Source organism: Sinocyclocheilus anshuiensis, unplaced genomic scaffold, assembly GCF_001515605.1.
Source record: "Sinocyclocheilus anshuiensis isolate Anshui unplaced genomic scaffold, SAMN03320099.WGS_v1.1 scaffold321, whole genome shotgun sequence".
Taxonomy (NCBI): domain Eukaryota; kingdom Metazoa; phylum Chordata; class Actinopteri; order Cypriniformes; family Cyprinidae; genus Sinocyclocheilus; species Sinocyclocheilus anshuiensis.
The window spans coordinates 298,914-307,603 of NW_015537948.1; the positions used below are offsets into that span (position 1 = coordinate 298,914).

The window sequence follows — 8,690 nt, forward strand, 5'->3', positions numbered from 1 at the left end:
TTTCTGAAACAAAGGCAGTGCAGATGCACTGCTGTGATTGAAAAAAAGGCTTCAGTAAATCGGAGAAAAGGAGTTTCCCGTAGCATCTAGCGACGCAGTACGAAGTGAAGTATCGAAAGGGAACTCTTCTTTCATTCTTTACTGTTTCAAAATTCAGTCCAATAACCATCACTGATGTATTAAAAGATACAAAAGATATAAAATATATAAATCCGATATAATATATAAAAGGCAATCGTGCCTTTGCATGCAATGGTGTGCAAGACAATTAAAGTGTTACTGTAATCTGATTAGTGTTGATACCACGATAACAGTTGTTACAGCAGAAGCTGTTGATATCAACAAACACTTGGTTTTCTTTTGACATTGGGTGTGGTGATGAGTGATGCTGGCTATCTGTAGAGCATATTAGTTTGACCTCTATCCAGCAGGGTTGAGATCCATTCAGAGCTGGAGTGAGAATGCCTTTCAAATTTCAATTCAATTTCTAAATTTGAATTGAGCTTGGAAGCAAAATGTTGAATTGTTATTTGAATTTAAATCTAGGGATATAGATTTAAAGACTGAAATAGAAAGAAACTGCAGTAAGTACACCGTGAAACAAATTTTTATAAAAGGTTTTTTTATTTTAGCTTCTATTTTTAATGTTTTTTAATTAAGTTTGACATCGCATTAATTTTAGTGTATCATTAACAGTGTTCATGAAAACTAATACATACAATTTATACAAGCTAATCTGTTAATACTGTTAATTACATTGTACATACATAATAACAAAGTCTGAAAAGGCGGCCATCTTTGAAACGCCTCTTGGGCATGCAAGTGCAGCTCCTATCTCTTTGAATGCGGAAACATCAAATTCTCCAAAACGGTACGCCAAGCTTAAGATTAAATTTCATATTTGAAATCACCAATGAAATCTAACAACAACTGTCTGTACTGAAATGTTGTTTCTTTGGCTCAAATAGCGTTAAAAAAAGTGTATTTTTCAGGCTAGACCACCCAGTGCGCATGCACAGTACTGAGCACATGTCTCTGAATGCTGACTGTTTCTATAGCAACCGGGACTTCTAACGGCAGCTGCAGTGACGCAATAAATTTAGCGATTAGCGATTGGCTCTTTTACTCAGAAGGCGGGGCTACGTTCGATAGAGCGGCCATATTGAGCATTTCATTTTTCCCCATTCAAAACTATACTAATGACACGTCTTGGGTATTCTATAGACTTTGATAATACTGAGCTAACAATAGACTAACATAAAGTTACCAAAAGTGAGTCGTCCAAAACATCCGAAGTGTACGTTGGATAATTTTTGTCTTTTATGACTAGTCCCACAATGTTCTGAAAGCACTTATCTGTACTTTTAGAACTTCTATCATTAATACATACTACACATAATTAATGATAGAAGTTCTAAAATGTACCTCACCTATAAATATTTACCAAAATACTGATGCTACATTAAAATAAATAGTACAATAATAATTAGCACCACAGAATTATAGAAGAACCGTAAAAAAGAAATTAAGTGAAACAAATTTTTGTTAGAGTTTATATTATTGTATTTTATATTCATGTTTGCTCACTTTTATGAAGGGTATCAAAGGAGCTGATGTTATACCCAGAATCACCATCAGAAAACCTTCTGAATTAACTGAGTATGGAATTGTCTGATACATGTTTAATATTTATATAAATCGACTAAAATATACAGAAGAATGTTTAATCAGTTGAAAACAGGGAATAAATAGGTCGGGGGAGAGTGGGGTGATCTGAGCCTGTGGGAAAGTTGAGCCACCCCTTGTTTCTAGGCAACCTTAAACAAAATTGGAGATGAGACCACAAATATATGAAGAGTTATCCATTTTACTCACCCTGTAATGGAGAGAGGCCCATGGAATAATTGGTAACTACAAGTAAAAAAAAAACAGTATTTTGCTGTTCAAAGTGTTTTTTTTATGTTCAAGGACTCATGCTTCTTGTGTCTGAACAATTACAGACAAATCTGAAAAAAAATATCACTCGTGTTTGTGCTTTAGGAAGTTATAACATGAGGCTATACTGTTAGCATGATGTTAGCTCTAAACTGCTGGATGATACAAGTTTGTTAAAATGGTAGGAGTGGGGTAATTTGGGCAATTTCTTATGATTATAAAAGTATTTTACTGTCATTCTACATTATATTTGATTCATTTTAGACCAAAAAATGTATTCGATAGAGCGGCCATATTGAGCATTTCATTTTTCCCCATTCAAAACTATACTAATGACACGTCTTGGGTATTCTATAGACTTTGATAATACTGAGCTAACAATAGACTAACATAAAGTTACCAAAAGTGAGTCGTCCAAAACATCCGAAGTGTACGTTGGATAATTTTTGTCTTTTATGACTAGTCCCACAATGTTCTGAAAGCACTTATCTGTACTTTTAGAACTTCTATCATTAATACATACTACACATAATTAATGATAGAAGTTCTAAAATGTACCTCACCTATAAATATTTACCAAAATACTGATGCTACATTAAAATAAATAGTACAATAATAATTAGCACCACAGAATTATAGAAGAACCGTAAAAAAGAAATTAAGTGAAACAAATTTTTGTTAGAGTTTATATTATTGTATTTTATATTCATGTTTGCTCACTTTTATGAAGGGTATCAAAGGAGCTGATGTTATACCCAGAATCACCATCAGAAAACCTTCTGAATTAACTGAGTATGGAATTGTCTGATACATGTTTAATATTTATATAAATCGACTAAAATATACAGAAGAATGTTTAATCAGTTGAAAACAGGGAATAAATAGGTCGGGGGAGAGTGGGGTGATCTGAGCCTGTGGGAAAGTTGAGCCACCCCTTGTTTCTAGGCAACCTTAAACAAAATTGGAGATGAGACCACAAATATATGAAGAGTTATCCATTTTACTCACCCTGTAATGGAGAGAGGCCCATGGAATAATTGGTAACTACAAGTAAAAAAAAAACAGTATTTTGCTGTTCAAAGTGTTTTTTTTATGTTCAAGGACTCATGCTTCTTGTGTCTGAACAATTACAGACAAATCTGAAAAAAAATATCACTCGTGTTTGTGCTTTAGGAAGTTATAACATGAGGCTATACTGTTAGCATGATGTTAGCTCTAAACTGCTGGATGATACAAGTTTGTTAAAATGGTAGGAGTGGGGTAATTTGGGCAATTTCTTATGATTATAAAAGTATTTTACTGTCATTCTACATTATATTTGATTCATTTTAGACCAAAAAATGTAGTTCTTTGTTTTGAACTTGAATTTGTTCTGAAAATTTAAAACAGGCATTTATGAAAATTGGCCATTGAAGTTAAGTACTTAGTTCTGTAAGCTTAACTGCAGTCCATTTTTTTTTTATTCTTTAATTTGAACTTTATTTTGTTCTGAAAATGTTTAATAATTTAAAAAATTCCTTCAAAGTTGTGAACTGTATCTTTAAATAAAACTTTTAAGAAGTCATCCATCCATTCCATTCCATTATTCAAACCATTTTATACTTATTAGGGTCACGGGGAGCTGGAGCCTAACCCTGCATCTTGAGCCACAGGTGGGGAAACTCCCTGGATGAATGATCAGTCCATCACAAGGCTCACAGACTTTAAGAAGTTGTTTTTATTGAATTTTTCCTTCTTTGATATGGCATGAGGTGAAAATGTTCAGTTTTACTATAGCATAATCAATGGCATCCATGTGCTCCATGTGGCTTACTTTACCCCTCACTGGGGGCAAGTTCAGCCAAGAGACCACTTTTTTTTCTTTTTTTTTGGAAGCCATATTTTGAAAGCAGTTTATTTTAGATCCAACGTGATTATTCCTAAGTACATATTTAAGTTGGACCATTACTGTCATGTGCTTACATTAAACACCGTAAGAAAAGCTGGCTCAACTCACCCCGCTCTCCCCCTATAAATGGTCAAAATTAGTGATGCAATGAAATTCCTTTGATGTGTGTCTGTTGAATTGCTTTGAAAATACCGATTTTAAATTGCAATTCATGAATTAAAAGAGAGCCAATTCTTCGAATTCTTCAAATCTATCTTTTTTAGTTTTATAGTAGTTAGTTAAATACGATTTAGAAGACATATAAGCTTCATAGAATTCAAGCTTCAAGAATTCCTATTCTGCGAAAATGTCCCAAGAATATTGATGATTCCTAATATTAATATTTTGCCAAAATATAGTGCATATGTTAGCCATCCAGTCAAATAGCAGAAATAAAATTTAAAAAATGATTTTGCATATCAGATCTTGTTTATAAGGGCATATCATTCATTTGTTTAGTCTCAGTTGTAATATTGTCAATACGGGTTTATATCTAGTGTCCACTCTGATGAAAACATCCTTATTTTGTTGTCATCTCATAATCATCTTGTACGTGTTTGGTGTGCTCACATGACTCAGACAGAACGCAGGGACAATAAGGGTGAAATGCTTACGGCAGAGAACCAGCATGTCACTTTATGACTGCTGATTTTCAAGGAAGGTTTAAGATGCTGTTGTCTTTTGGTGCTTTTAGATGTTTTTGTTTTGGAAAAAAAGTAGTGAGGGTCAGCTAAGACACTCATCAGAAGGAATGTCTTTTGGTCAGAAAGTATGACGTCTACCAACATGTGCAAACATTGGTAAAGAGTTAAAAATGAATGCAACAATTTAGGTTACGATGGCTTTGTGCACAATTTACACACAGATTCGCATAAATACATATACACTGAGAATACACTGAGAAACAGTTAGCTAGACCTAGTGTCTGAATTAGCGTGTTAAATTAAGCTAGCAATGGTGTCCATTAGCATTGCATTTTTATAGATTTGACAGATGAATATGTAGAAATCACATTGTCTCATCTGGACCAAAAAATAAGTGCCAATGGTACATGACAAGAACAGAACAGCAGACTTTTGAATTAGCTGTACTATCACAATTACTTACTATAAAACCACTTTTAAGTGGCTGCTCGTGATGTATGTTTGTTCACATATTCTCATAACAGCCTGTATACTTTGACCCATTTCTGAATTTTATATTGCAGCTATCAAACAAAAGTTGTGATTTGTCATATTTTACTGTGGACAGATGTCATTACCTATTTGGTCAAACTCCGCTTATGGGCTGCAACGCAAACAACATGGTAGGGTTCATAATAGAATAGACCAGGCAAAATACTGTGAGGCTTACGTCATTGTCATAACAGCTCAAAGAACAGTCAAATATGGACAAAAAAAAAGTGTTTCATAGTTTGTCACTCACAGCGTGGTGATTACCTTATGAGATCAAAATTCAGCAGATAACAAACAATTTAGGGTAACTTTAGTTTAGGGACCAATTCTCACTATTAACTAGTCGCTTATTAGCATGCATATTACTAGCATATTGCCTGTTTATTAGTAATATAAAGCACATATTAATGCCTTGTTGTGCATGAGCATATTTTGGACCCTTCCATACCTAAACTTAACTAACTATTAATAATCAGCAAATTAGAAGTTTATTGAGGCATAGTTAATAGTTAGCTAATAGTGAGAGTTTGTCCACAAACTAAAAATAAAAAAATAAACATAAAATAAAATGATTTATAATGATTCTAATAATAAAAAGATTCAATGAGTGCAAATGTTAAAGTGCATTACTATGTTGATAGTGTCAAATATCCCTATGCTTTGGATAAAATTTTATTAAGCATTGCCGCTATTCTCTCTTTTAGTACTTAAAGGGGTCATATGATGCTGCTAAAAATAACATTATTTTGTGTATTTGGTGTAGTGAAATGTGTTTATGCGGTTTAAGGTTCAAAGCATCATATGACCCCTTTAAGATCTTAATACTTACATTCTCAAGTATTGTTTAAAGGTAATTGAACCTTTGATCACTGCAGAGTTTCTAAAGTAACATTCTATGTGAAGCAACAGAGACATCTGGAGACCAGCTGAAGGATCACACACGGTGTGCATCACCTCACGTGATAGGCTGAAGGAGACTTTACAATGCTTTATAATTGTAATTATTATTAAGACATATAATTTTTAGATCAGCACTGTACTCAAAAGATTTTAATGTGAACTTTTTTTTACGTTTTATACAAATAATGTATCTCATTAAAGATCATATTATATACTGATAAGGCAACACAAAGTTTGACCAATCTAGCAAAAAAAAAAAGAAAAAAAGAAAAGCTGTCAATGGGAACATGAAGAAGAAAGAAGAATTTTCCATAAAAATTATAATGATTAATTTGAAAAAAAACAAAAAAAAGTTCAACCAGACAAAATGAGGGGAAAACTATCAAATTAAGCCAGCCACAGTCAAATTAGGGTCCCTCTGGTTTGTCTACTACCTGTACATGAATAAAGAACAGTTAAAACATATTAAGTTTATTATATGGACTATTGTATTTCTCTAAAAAGTCAATGTTGCCTTTTTGAAGAGCTTAAGGCCAAAGTAATTAGTTGCCATGTTCTTCAGTTTGGTTGCACCACCTACTTTGCATCGCACATATCCATATAGATTAGCCCACTGCAGCACAACTCCCATGATCACAACCGCCTAGACACACACACACACACACACACACATTAGGAAGGTTACAGCTCACAGCTCAAAGGTTTTACGCAACAAACTGATGCATTCAAGAGAATTTAAAAACTCACCAACCACTTTATGTTGAAGGAAAAAATGGAACTAAACACAAAGAAAGCCCAAAACACTGGGCACACGATCAGACCAAACCAGAAAATCCGTGAATCAGAGTTTGAGACAACATTTTTACTGGTTCCCTGTAAGGAAATAGATCAAATAAATAGAAATGAAAGAAATCGTTCAGTCAAAAATGAAATTGTCTCATTATTCATTCTCCCTTACATTGTTTCACGTATATGATATTTTTCTATGTGTGGGACACAAAAGGAGACATTTTGAAGAATCTTAGTTAACAGCTCTTTGACATAAAAGTAATGGTTCACAATTTGACAAGCTAAAAAAGCTAATATTCATGATCAGCATGTTCAAATATGCAGAAATTGAGAGTAAGTCAAGTCAAGTCAAGTTGAGCTTTATTGTCATTCTGCTGCATGTGGGGACATACAGTGGAACGAAATGTCGTGCCTCACAGGACCAAAAAAGCAAGGTGTGCTGTGATTGGCCAGCTATCCAGTGCGTTATGATTGGCCGAATACCTCAAGCGTGTGACGGAAATGTTATGCCCCTTACCATATTGTGATGCCTGCGGCAACCACATGTGACGACCCCGGATTTGAGACTTGCAGCAGAGGACAGTTTTACTGTTTTATTACGTACAATAAATATGAATTTCAACTTCTGTTTTTCACACAAAGCTATCATGTGACTTTTTTATTCTGTTTGGTGCTTGACAAGATCCTCAACAATTCTCCTTTAGTGTGCCACAGAACAAATAAAGTCAATATTGGTCTGGAACAACATGAGGGTTAGTAAATGACGACAGAATTTCACATTTGTATGAACTACTCTTTTAATATTTGAACACCGTGACTCAAAAGAGGAAATCTCTTTCTTTAAAATAATTACACAACTGAATGTTTTACACATTCACTAACAGTGACTAAGCATGATCATTAAACTTTGTTCGAGCTGCGATAAAAGTTAGCTATAGCTATATTTTAAAGTTGTACATTACCTCAGTATTGTTAGTCACAATCATAAACTTGATTTTTATTATATGGTTGACTTCCATAGTTGCAAATATTTTTAATATCCTGCAGTATTGTAAAGTCGTGGGTGGTGAGACTCACTGATCTGGATTCAAACATCCAATGACTGTGACCTTCTTCATCAACCTGATTCCACCATCTCAAGCCCACCAACAGCTGCCCCGTCACATTCTTATATAAAAAAAGCCCCAGAAACTTTCAGAAATGTACTTCATAGAGAAGACCTGATTTATTATACATTCTTGAAGTCAAAGAAATAATAAGATGAAGTATTAAGAGGAGAATGTGTATTAAGAAAGATTTCATGTTGACTCCATGCTCACCTTTACTGTCCAGAAGTCACATGACAGAAGTAAAATGATGGTGACCATGTTTGCAATAAAACTTGGCTGAGAAACTCACAGAGGAGGTAGATAAGGATGGCACTTGTGCGGAAGAAAAGATGAAAGAAACAGGCCAGAGGATGTCTGAGAAGAACAAACCATTATTTATATACTAATCTTTATGACTGAATTTGTATTTTTTTTAAAGAAAGAAGAAATATGTATTGCATTAGACTGCTCACTGTAATATGAGATCTACATTCTCAGTTTTAAATGTCATTTAACGTCAAACAATTTCTTTAGTCTATGTGTTTTCCCAACTCTAAAAACTCACTTGATATTTGATTTCTTCTCCCTAAACGCACTTTCATCCTCATGGAAAAATGACACTTCCCCCTGAGAGTTCTTCAAAACAAATGCTGTATCAGTTCAAGTTTTTCGACATTTAAAGTTATTCTGAATTTTATGTATAATGCAACTGGTTTTATTTTTTTTTAAGCTGCACTTAACCATGACCGAAGATCTCTACATATAGTCATTGACGGCTCTTTCATAACAGATTTCTTTAAAGGAAATATACATGACAACTCACCTGTCTGTTCATGTTGGTGCAGGTAGTCTTATTTCCTGCTGACGTGTATGTAA

General features: G+C 33.9%; 1 pseudogene; it reads right to left on the reverse strand.

Moving 5' to 3' along the window:
* Positions 1-6,433: 6,433 nt before the first annotated feature.
* On the reverse strand, positions 6,434-8,649 carry LOC107664411 (Golgi apparatus membrane protein TVP23 homolog B-like; annotated as a pseudogene).
* Positions 8,650-8,690: the final 41 nt, after the last annotated feature.